General features: G+C 31.5%; 1 protein-coding gene across 4 annotated transcripts in view; it reads left to right on the forward strand.

Moving 5' to 3' along the window:
- LOC106459271 (protein sidekick-2-like) overlaps positions 1-12,952 on the forward strand; it is a 97,569-nt gene that overhangs the window by 33,414 nt on the left and 51,203 nt on the right. For 2 of the 4 annotated variants that reach the window (XM_013918873.2, XM_013918877.2), the window contains 3 exons: positions 6,345-6,732; positions 11,270-11,587; positions 12,170-12,301. The gene's annotated coding sequence lies outside the window, so the exon portion shown is untranslated. Of the gene's footprint in view, positions 1-2,972; positions 3,264-4,076; positions 4,134-6,344; positions 6,733-11,269; positions 11,588-12,169; positions 12,302-12,952 lie in introns of those variants that run through there. The other 2 variants (XM_013918878.2, XM_013918876.2) reach the window with 2 other exon arrangements.

A 12,952-nucleotide genomic window follows, 5' to 3' on the forward strand; every position in this document is an offset into this window, starting at 1 on the left:
ATCCCCATCCCACCAAACATGCTCGCCCTTTCAGCTGTGGGGGCATTATAATGTGACGGACAATCCCACTATTCGTTGGTAAAAGAGTAGCCCAAGAGTTGGCGGTGGGTGGTGATGACTAGCTGCCTTCCCTCTAGTCTTACACTGCTAAATTAGGGACGGCTAGCGCAGATAGCCCTCATGTAACTTTGCGCGAAATTCATAACAAACCAAAACCTTTCTCCTTTTTTTGTCGTAACGGAAGAAATTTCGGGGTTATCTCCAAAAGCTCCCTCCATTGTCTACGGTCCTGATTTTAAGGGTTTTTCTATTTACAGCTAAATGCTATGATGAAGGTCGTTGTTTTACAAAAGTTCCCTGAACAAATCTCAAATTTTTCTCCAGTGATAAAAATGTCAATGAGTATTTTCTTTGTCGCCCGTTTGTATTGATCCACGGCTGTCATCCATGCTAACAAATATATTTGTGAATTATATATAATCTAGTTACAATAGGGAAGAAGCTCGCCTATTGGGGCCATTGTGCAAGTCTGTAGGTGTTGTTGGTCTTGATGTTTATTTTGATAGACAAGAAGCTGGAAACAGACGCATAATAAATTTCGTCCGGCAAACAGTGTGTAGAAATTAAAACGTTGTATGAGCATGACATTGTATTCGTATATCGTCTCAAATTGGCTCGTTTGGTACGTCACTGCATGTATTTTAGTTAAACTCCTTATCGGCGTTAGTACTAAACGATAAGCAGATGTACATGCTGCGTAGTCTACTGAAATACTTTTGTTTTTAAAGTTGAATCGAATAAAATTTTGTAATTTGTACGTGTTAAAAATAAACAAACTTGATAAATAGTTTATTTGGTTACCAGGTGTTCACAGACCTGTTGAATCACGTGATGGGGGAGACAACGTTTGTTGCTTTAGTTACTAATACCATGGATCGTAGAGCACAGTGATTGGCGTCTGATAGTCTTCTAAAATCTCACTAAAATGTTTAATAGGCATTATTCAGTTACCGAAACTTACGTTGAAATTTAAATCACAGGTTTTCGCATTTGCTCTGTTTTGATTTTAGTATACACTTTAATTAAAGACACAGTGGGCTGTCTGTGCTGTGCCCACCGCGAACATGGCCGTAACCAGAGATATAAATTTACCGGAGCAAGAAATAACAATCAGCTGGAAATTTGAGGGCTTACAGCAACCCCCCCCCAAAAAAAGAATTTTTTTTAAAATTTGCCCTCTCACAGCCATTCTATGCAATTCTCGGAGGGTTTTTGGTTTGTTCAGTTTACACTCTACCCACAGGGGTTTGTTCAAGTATACATACAAGCCAGATGCACATTTACTGTCAGTTGAATGAAGGAATATATATATATGCATACCAGATTTTGGAGAGAAAAAAAATTGCTCATAAAAAAATACCGGGGCAGTTGCCCCCAGCTGGTTACGGCCATGCGCGAATATCGAAACGAGATTTTTAGTGTTGCAAGCCCTCAGATCCGCTGCAAAGCCACGTGTGTGTGGGTGAGACATTTATTTGTTTTCTTTAAAATTAAATTCCTTAACTGTGCAGTCCCATCCCCCAGTGGCTCAGTTACAAGTCTAAAGACTTATCACGCTCGAAACTGGATTTAGATATCCACGGTGGGTACAGCGCAGATAGCCTATTTGGTAATTTTGTGCTCAAACTCAAACAAATCTTCATTGTTCATAAAGAATGGGACAAAAGGTGGATTAAAACAGATCTTAAGACTAGAGGGGGCACTCAGTAGAGCGCATACCTCCGCCACGCAGCGTTGATTATATTCGGCCTTTAAAAATGTGTCCGGATGGCCATCGTTATCAACGGACACGGATCATTTTTGGCAGGACAATTAGGAATAATATTCTACATATGACCTCCAAGTTTCATCAAAATCCGATCATTTTTGACTAAGTTATAGAGCAAAAATAGTGCGAAAAATCGGTTTCCATGTTAATAATGGGGATTTTTATTTTCCTGACCCTGCTGTAGCCTTGACCCTCCAAAAACTAATAATTTCAAAGTTGGATCATAGTCCAAATGTATACCAACATTCGTCCAAATCCATTCAGCTATTTTCCAGAAATGTTGCTGACAACAAAAAAACACACACACACACATGGGGAGTGAAAAAATAAAGAATTTGACTTGTCGGTATAAACTTCCAGTGCATGTTTTTTGGTTTTTTTTCTGTCTACACGACGATTCTAGGGAGGAGGAGCAATAAATTGGAAATCAATGATTTATAAGCATAATGAAGTGATATATTTTTTGGGGAACGTGGTAACCACAATTTACGGATTTACAACGCTAAAACCCGGAGCTCGATTCTCAGCGGTGGATACAGAAAATAGCAGATGTGGCTTCTGTTCTAAAACAAACAAACCCTTGGCTGAACCGAAGCCAAAAACAAATATCAAAACTTTTTGAAGTGATACATCTATGTTGGTGTCTTTTTTTTTTTTTAGTTCTTTTCCAATTACTATTCTGCGAGACTTTCAGTAAGATGGGCAGCTGCTCCGCTACTCGCCCATCTGTCGTAGACTTAGCGTCAAATAAATGTAACAGTGTCAATTGGGGATTTCGCTTCGGCCTGGCTTGGAGTTTATACGTATTGTCTTCTGCTACATTATTTCGGTTTATAATAATTAATCGTGAAGTGAGCGACATTAAATCTCTCAAGTATTAGCTACACGCAGTCGATCATGATTAAGTCCATAAACTACTAGAAACATGCATAAAAATAAACTTTGGTGTTTAAAATAATAGAAATCTAATACAACATTGACTTGTTTATTTGATTCATGGCTGCGTAGCGTGTTTCAATACTTAACCATTCTACTACTGGGTGCAAATAAAACAAGTTATACAGAATTATATCCATTGCGCAAGTGTCAGGCGGCATGGATCGTAAAATGTGCTTGCCATAACTCTACACGTTGCCAACTCCTCGGGCTGTGTTTCGTGGTTGAGTTTATACATACGAGACAGATTAGTTGGCTGGAGAAGATAGAAAACGTACTATTCCACGACTTTATAAACTCTACCGAACTCATTGAAATCTCTTTGACACTCGTGGAAACGGTATGTTTCTGTCTCAAGATTGGTGAATTGACACGGTTTCAAACACTCCATTGCTTTACAGCGAGTTTACAAATGTGACAGTCAACCAGAGGCAATGTGTTTATGAGCTAGCCGTAAACGATAACGAAAGAGTGGACCAAGATTACTATAATTATGTTTGTAAGTGTTTCCGTGTTGTAATTGTTAAGTGTAATGTTCTTGTGTTATGTTATTTGTGTGTACACTTTAAATTACTAATGTTAGTTAGTTAAGCATGATGCAAGTGGGCTAATTTGGTATAAAGAGAGTAATGGTTAAAAACTAAGTTTCTGTCCAGAGACGTCGTCAGTGTCCGGGGGGGGGGGCAAAGCCCCCCCTTTCCACATCAGAGGAAAGGATAAATTACTTCGATTTTTGTAAACAAGTCCTTTTTTATTGAAAGAAAAAAAAAAGAAATTTTGATCAGGGCCCTATTGACTTAACAAGAATGCACTCTTGAGAAATGAGAAGTTTCAAGAAAATAGGGAGGGCTTATTTGTGCATTGTATATTTTGAACTGTATTTGTTACAATCATTAACTTTAGTTTATAATTTTACTCTGTATAGAGAACATGTAATAAAGATTAGCACAAAACTTCCAGATATAAGATATAACAGTGTCATGTGTCTGAGTTTTCCAGTTTTTGAAGTGAAAAACATGTATTAATTTACTAGTTTTATGTGTATTTTGCTAGAATAGTTTTTGTTGAGAAACATTCAGTTCCAGTTTATATGCTTGTGAAATTAAAAATGGATGTTTGCAAAACACAGACATTAGGCCTGCACCACATCCTTTACACTTTGTATGTATCAGTTCCTGCAGTACTCTTTACATCCTGTTCTGTCTTATCATAGAGTAGTTGTCAACCATCCTGACAAAATTCTAGCTAGCAGGAAGTGCCCCCCTCTTATTAGTAAGAAACAATTTGTTTTGTCAGTTAAACAATGATACAGGGTCAGGGGGTGTATCTTTTTTTTTTCACTCTTCAAATGTCTGAGTTTTTCCTACAGGTAGGTGAGAGTAAGGCATCTGTTTAACTTTCTCCTAATACATCTTATAAATGCTAGTAATGCAATGAATGTTAATCAAAATCATTCACTGGTTTTGCTTCAAGGCTTCAGGTTGTTTCTAATTTTATGTTAAAACAAATTTCTGGAAAATGTACCCAATTATGTCCCATTATTTTAAAGTTATTTGTTATTTTAATCATATGTGTAATGGCTTGTAATTGTAAGAAAAGTTATTTTATTGCACCTGTCATGATTGGTATTTTTTTTTGGTTGCTTTTTTTGTGTGTGTATAAGTAATATAAAGCAAATCTACCTGTTGACTTTCTTCATACCAATCATATCAGAAAATATTTGATATTATTTTGCTATCCCTAAAAATAACTAAATAATTACTTAATATCAATGATTGAAATATGTAAATGAAAATAGCCTAAGACAAGTACAATAATGAAGAGGTCAGTCAATGACCTTTGTGACTCCAAAGGTATCCTCGGATGAAATTCATTTCACGTATTGTAGAATATTTAATAAGAGTAAAACAAAACTATGTTGTTTACCTCTTTATGCTCATGTAGGTTTTCTCCCTTTGATTTCCATATTTTAACTTCATCCTCAAATTGTATTGCTTAGGTATTTTGATACATCATTAAGTACACATTGCAAACTAATATGGACACTCAGAATTGTGGATTCGATATTATAGTCAATAATGAGGAAATTCTCACATTTTTCAGTAGTAGATTCCATGTTTTTTGTTTCAAAAATGACACTGTAAAAGGTCAAAATATTTATATAGAATCATAATGTACAAATTCTCTGAAAAGTAGGCAAACTTGCAAGAATGACTGATAATATTTTGTTTTTCATGTAAGTTTTTTTTTATCATAACAGCACCATCTGTGGGCAAAAAGTAAATGTCTGCCATTTTATTTCTGCTGACCCCATTAACCTGAAGTCTTGTAAAAATAACAAATCAAACTTTGTCTATGTATTTCAAAATAAACCACATGAATACTAATTTTGATACTGACCTTTTGTCACTGATCTTCCATTCCTCATCTTTTTTGTTTTTTGAGTAATTTATTTTGATCAATTTCAGCTAATCATCTAGCCCCTATTGATAGATGTTCAGTAAATTTATTCAAAGTAATTGTTGATTAACAAGTAAGTTTGAATATGAATTTTAAAAGTTTTAAAAAATTTAGCAAAAAGCTGAGGTCTTACTACCTATTAAATGAAAGCTATGAAAATGACAAGCTGAACTCTGAAAATTTAAAAATATTATGTACTGCTGCTTTAAAACAATTTAAAAGTGAATTGGTATTGCTAAGAAATCTACACACAGGTATAATTATAATATTTAATGGATCAATAAGATTACTTGTAAGTAAATTTGATTGTTTACTGTATTTTGTAGGATTTCACAAAATGTCATACAGTTTTCATGAATCTACTGAGGCTTGTTTCTTCAGTGGTTTTTTGATTTATTAATCCAAAATTTTTGTTGTTACAATTAGTTTCTTTTTTGGAGGGGTGGGGGGGAGTGTCTCCTAGTGTCGATAGGTTACTTTAAAACTGTTAATAATGTAAAACCAGTAGTTACAGAGAAAGTTATCAAAGTATTTATTTGGTCAATAGAGTAGTGTATTCAAAATTTCCCACAGAAAAATCCACAAGTTATTTGGTTTTTCAGTTTATCTCATCAACCTGACAAGGAAGTCTTAATTTTGTTAAAGCTGTAAATATTATTATTTTGGTTTTTCTCTTTTTTTAATCCTGAAAAAGAAAAGAAAAATTCTTTCAAAAACACAAGTCTTTTAGACATTTTGTTTTTCCTGTAATTATGTATAGCTGTATTTGGTGCTGTAAACATATGATGTAGTTAAAATAGATAAGTGTTGAGTTCACAAAAATGGCAACCAGTTCTTCTTTTTTACTTTTTAATTAATATCTGAATTCAATAGTTCATGAAAGAGAAAACTCGTTGTTTTTTTTTAAACTACTTTTTCCTGCCAGAATTGTGTAATTGTTTATTTTATGACGCTTAAACATTTTGGGGCCAAGTAACATAGTAAGTTGAATTATAAACAATTAAACAAAAAAGCAATATTCAGCTAAATACTCCTAAGATGCTAGCCTGCTTGTACTTTACATGTCATTGAATAGCACAAGTATTTTGAAATGTGTTATTAATTTCTTTTTATTCTACAGGTAGGGTGTTGAGAAGGCAGAGGACCCTGAGGAGAGAGTATCACCAGTCTTCAAGCCTGATCAGCACCCATTCGAGAGCTTTGTCTTGTCACAGTAGATCTTAAGAGACAAAGAAGAAAATGGGTTATTTGATATAACTCATAAGTTTAAGGGTCATTTATCATCTACTAAAAATAAATAAGACGTTTCCATACAGGAAGAGCTGCTGTAAACAATACCATGACCATGGGCTAATACAATTTCAATGTTGTGGGGACCAAGAAAGTCCTAATCATGAACTGCAAACTTCAGTTCAGTTGGACCAAATTCTGTGTAAATCTGTGTATTCTCCTCATTTGGGTTGATGTTGGCAAAGCCTGCTGGCGAAAGACTCCTCAAAGCATTGGATGTAAGTTTTTAAAAATATGTATATATTTTGTGATAGGCATGCTTTTCTGTGTATGACATAAACTACAGTAGATTATACTTAAATGAGATGAATGAATGGTTTCTAATTATATCCAATGCTATTAAAAATATGTTTTAGTTTTAACAGAAAGGAGTATATAAAATAACTTTCACATGTGTGGCTTGAACGTATTATTTATTGTAATAGGCATACTTTTCTGTGTATGACATAAACTACAGTAGATTATACTTAAATGAGATGAATGAATGGTTTCTAATTATATCCAATGCTATTAAAAATATGTTTTAGTTTTAACAGAAAGGAGTATATAAAATAACTTTCACATGAGTGGCTTGAACGTATTATTTATTGTACCGTTAGATTGTACACCACTCTTCAACTTAAAAGTGGATTCTAGTTTGAAAACCATAATAAATATCATGACTGGTTAAGTACTTTTAACTAGTAATTGAATTATTGTGTTTTCATGATATTGTTAAAACATTATATTATTATAACATATGGAAATGAACAAGTTTAATAAGAACAAATGCATTCATGTTATATATTTAACTTCCCCACACTGCTGTAATTGCACATTGTAAATCATGAGGCATGAAGGATGCTTCCCAGTAGAATTGAAAGTTCTCTGTTTGGGAGTTGATCTAAGAGGTTCTAAACATGAACTGACTGTTACCATAAGTTAACGATCTGCATAGTTCAATATTTTTTAGATTGTGAGTTTTTAATATGAGCACCTTCTACTTTCTGAGAAATTATACAGTTAATGCTCATGTAGATGATCTACAGAATCTCTTTTATACCAAGCTCAGCTCTCATGCAACTAAGAACCCATCTCTTAACTTCATTAATACTCTTCTGCTGCTTACTGCACTGGAACAGTCAGTATTATTAAATGCTCTCCAAAATTACTAAAGGCAAATTAAATTAAGGGTATAAAATCATCATTTTTTTAAAAATAAAAAAACAACAGTTCAACATAAACAATTTGTTTTATTTTAAAGCCTAAAGTTTTCAACTCATCATGCAGTATTTACTTCATTAGGGTGAATTATGAGCATGATGTGTTTGTTTTTCACCACCAGCTTTTGCCAGTTTATATATGATTTTTTTTGTGCCCACCCATAATACAAAATTGAGTTTTGATACTTGAAAAATGGTTCAGTAGATAGTATTTTATATCAAAATAAAAGGATCTTTTTTCAAATTTTAGAAGTTAATTAAAAAACTGTCTCTGAGCAGAAGCAATAAAGCAAGTAGCTGCATATGCAACAAAGAGCTGAACATGGTTGTGATACAAAAATTATAGTTGACATAAATAACAACAATGGAAAATGTACAAGTTTTTTATGGCCTTCACTGGCCTTGGGAAGAGTCAGAGGATCATCATATGATAATATCCATATAATTTTGTCAAAAGAAAAGGCGTAATTACTTCTTGTTGGCAACTAGAAAATATTAAGTTAATAATATTAATCTTTATTCACATATTCTATCACACAATCTTTAGCTTATCTAACATTTGAGTGAAAAAATGATCCATTTACTTCTTGTTGGCAACTAGAAAATATTAAGTTAATAATATTAATCTTTATTCACATATTCTATCACACAATCTTTAGCTTATCTAACATTTGAGTGAAAAAATGATCCAGCAGAAATTTTTAGGATAAGTCAACAAAACATTTATTTTCTCTTCTTAAGATGCTGCTAAACAAAAAAAAAACACATTAAATATTGTCAAATTACTATACTTAATAACCTGTGTGATACTTTTGACTTGCATTAATTTTGTGTATTGTTGAAAAGTGTGTTTGAGATATATATATATATCATACATACATACATATATATGACATAAACCCCAGTCACTGAAGTTGTGTGTTTATATATTTATTAAATATTTTGTTGAAACACCAAAAAAATAAAGCTTAAAACCATAAGTTAAAATTGTTAAAATCAAAACCAATAGCCTAAGATCTAGCATATACGTTGTCACTGTCAAGTGTCTTCTTTTATGGCTCAGTTACACATATGAAGACTTATATAAATGTATTATGTTTAGGTTTGTAGCTACTTCACACAAAGAAATATCCTGCTGACATAAATATCTAAAATTGTCATTTTTGTGCATTTTTTTACATGTTTTGTACATTAGTTCAGTCTGTAATATGGTAAGCTCTCTGTTGAAATACTGGCTCATGGACTCTGTTTACATATTTACAGAATTCTGCTATACTTTGTGTAAGCATTCTTTGACTGTAAAAGCATTGTACTACATAGGCAATAAATTTAACAAATTATTGTTCACTTTTATAAATAATATTACTTAATTTGTGGCAGAATGTGCATTAATACTTTTATATTTATGGTTTTTCTCATATAACTTTTGTATTACCTTTTTTACATCAAAGGTAATTCACAGAAACTGTAGAATGAAGTGTTTTAATAAAAGAAAATTATTGATTTATTTTATTTGAAAGAATTTATTGATTAAAAACCTTTATTATAATATATATATAAAATTTATGGACAACAAAGCCATCCCATCATTCAAAATTAACTATTTAAAAAATCTCAAAGCCAGCCTTTAGTGTTCAAATATTTATCAAATCTTCATTTGAATGCTCTTAAATTTAATGCTTCACTTGGAGGCAACTCATTCCAAAGGCCAACAATTCTATCAAAAAATATCATCTCATACAATTTTTAGTTAATTTTTTTTATTGTTTAGCTGACAGAAAAATATCCTTTGTCATTTGTTGCTGATATATATATATCACAGAAAAAAAAACATTTTTATTAAGATAGATAGATATTATCATAAACAAGGCCTATAATAAGAAAAATGCTAAACACTTTTTAAACATATTACTGGCTAAGAGAAAGATATTACTGGTTTTTTTTTCATTTAGAACTCTTAATAAAAGATATCTATGTGCTACAACCATTTTTAAATTGATAGAACTAAAAACTATACCTATCTGATATCAGCATTAATTTATGTCATACAAATCTATTACATCAACTTTTATTATAAATAAGTGCCCAATTAGATCCAACCAGAAAGTGTGAATACATTTATTTTCTTTTAATTACCAAAATTTTCTTGTTCATAGTTGTACTTGATTACATACATCATTACCTTTATTTGATCAGTCTACTAAAGAAAATATTGTTTTTGTTTTCTAAGGTATAAGACTCACTAGAAAATCAAAAGAAATATAATAAAATAATATCAGTAGTTCTGAGAAATCTTACAGATTGTAGATGTTTTTTACTTAACTCTTCACAATTTGCTTACATTGTTAAAATGGTGTTTCCTCAACAGAAGCTCTACTCCTCCAACAAAGGTTCATTCAACATTGATTCTTCACACCACCCAGTTGACAAAACTCCTACTCTACTGTAAATTTTTGTTAATGATGGGTGGTGGTGGTGTATGTTGTTTCCTTAACTGGGCAAGCCACATTTTTCTTAGGCTATACTGAGCTTATGTCACCATAATGATGTACAAACAATATAATTATGTGTATCTGTGTGTGTGTGTGGTGGGTGGTGGAATGTGTGTGTATGTGTGTTTAAATTCATGTACATACATATAAGTAGATAGGTGAAAAAGCAATTGCCAGAAAGAATCAGAATGACTTGAGTCATTTAACATGAATTGTATTTGTAGAACAAGTATGTTTTGGCAATCTGGAATCATATGCTTGATAATTACAAAGTTTTTACTTTTTGACACCAAAAGTACTTCATAAAAGTAACTGTTCTGGACCTCATGCACAAGAATATTCAGAGGATACTTAATAACTCTTTAAAAATGAAAGATCCTGTTGTTGCTTTCACATTTTAAAAACATACTTTAACTTTGGTTCTGTAATATGTTGGTTTTCAATTGTGTTAAAAGACGAACTTGTTAAACTTCTACATAAAGTTTTCCTACAGGTTATATGTAGATGTGTTTTCAAAAGTCAGCTCAGAATTCAGTGTTTTCTTTCCTGTAAAGAGAAAGTTTCTAGGCTACTACCATTGCTTGTCCTTTGTGTTATATGTTTCTGAAAATAATTTGTGGACTTGTAGCAATGTCTTTTTGTATAAAGGCTTGTAAGTCTTTGCACAAAGCAAAATGTTAGTCTCAAGTTTGAAAAGAACATTTTGTATTTCCTTTTTCAGCTTTCACTGAGGAAAGCTTACATTAAGCTCTTGAAGTTAAAATGTTACTGCCCAGCTATCAGTATGCAAGAGCACTCTTGTAATACAACTAGTTATTAATTCTCATGATCATCTTTATAATAATTTAGTCATAATCTTTTAACTTAAAGCAGAAATTAATGCATTTCAAATATATTTTGTTTATATTGAAGGCACAGAGTATCATGTATGCAGTTCTTACAGAAAACTCTAATTATTAAAATGGAATTAAAATATTATTATTTTTTATAATCTCAAATTGAATTAGTATTATACTACTAATTACATCTAACATTTAATATTGAATCATTTAACTTTCCAGATGTGACAAGTGACTACTCTGTAGAAGTTGGGTCTACTATTGTCCTTAACTGTACTCTATACGAACAAGAAATTACTCTAACAAACAAGGAACATGCAAGTAAGACATATTTTGTTAACTCTACAAACTTGGAGTTTCGCTTCAACCATTCTTTGGTTTCTCGTAATTACATCCACATCTTGAATGGTTTCACCGCACAGCTTCGAATTCACAATGCCAGTCTTGAAAACTCTGGAAGATACTTTTGTAACTTGAAGCTTCCTGAGAGAAATGAAACAAAGGAGTTGACTTTCTGCTTGAGTATTGTCACTGTTGGATGTGAGTTACATTATCATTATTCAATTTCATCTCCTTTTAAGTTTTGCTGTATATTTCTCATTTAACTATAATTTTTTTATTGCATGTTATTTACTGATATGTTTTTGAGTTTTAAAATGGTGCATGAATTGTTTTAACTTAAAAGTAAATAATATACAGTAGTACATGTAAATTGTTATGAAATTCCTATAATATAGCTTATTTCTCACTAAAAACAAAATGTGTTTAATAAAGTTCCTGTTAATTTATCAGAAACATCTTGATGTTTTGTGCAGTATTTTTAAATGTTTTTTGTATTTTCTGAAGTGTGTTACATAATAATTGTAATAACAAATTTTATCCTTATTTTTACTTATAGTATTTTCATATTAAAATTATTTGTATATATAAAAAACAAAAATATTTTTGATTTTACCTGTTTGTGAATGTGAAGTGTTAATTTAGTAATATATATAGATATATATGTATATATATATACATCTTTGGTGAAATAAATAACTTGTTTTAATTTTTCTATTTGTGTGATGATAGTTCCTCCTACTCAAATTAATATCTTGATTTAGTTTTATTTTTAATTTACAGATAAACCACGTAAAGTTGAAGAAAAAACTTTTCTTGTTTAATTGAAAATTTTGAGAAATTGACTTGTTGTTGGTCACCTCCATATAATCCTGTTGAAACACACTATGCTTTGCAAAATCATATTTTAATAAGGTAAGTTTTTGAAAGAAAAATTATTTCGATTAAATATCTTAAACTTTGTATTTGTGAATGGTATGTTATCTATAATTGAATATACCAGAGGAATCCTATTTCAGGGTATATTATTCTGTTTTTATAAAGTTCCAAAGTTTTTTTATATACCGTGTTTTTCGGAATATAAGATGCACCCTTATTTTGAAGACAAAGTTTTGGGGGGAAAAAGCTACAGTCGCATTTGAAAGATTTTTATTGAACAAAAATTCAATTTGATACTTTAAAAATTAGTATATTGTTATGTCTCTGGTTGTTTGTTAATTTCCCGTAAAAATTATTTTCGAAGAAGTTCAGAGATGCAAGTCCTTTCTTAAATAAAACTAGTTTATTCTTTCTCAATACAATTTTGCAATACACTTAATTTCCACAGTCACTTTAACTAAAACATACGCTATAATTCACAATGATTCACGCACTTTACTTACGACTTGGCTCGATTATCTGTCTCTATATCTCCCTGTCTGCTATTCTTATCTCCACTTTATTTGCCGGGCTTATATATTGAAGTAGAGGGTGTCTGGCAAACACTCGATCCTTCATGATTGTTCTAGAAACTCATCACATGTTACCATCTCCAATTTTCTTCTGCTGTCGTAACAATATATTGTT

The sequence above is a fragment of the Limulus polyphemus genome, unplaced genomic scaffold (genome assembly GCF_000517525.1).
Source record: "Limulus polyphemus unplaced genomic scaffold, Limulus_polyphemus-2.1.2 Scaffold583, whole genome shotgun sequence".
NCBI classification, from domain to species: Eukaryota; Metazoa; Arthropoda; class Merostomata; order Xiphosura; family Limulidae; genus Limulus; species Limulus polyphemus.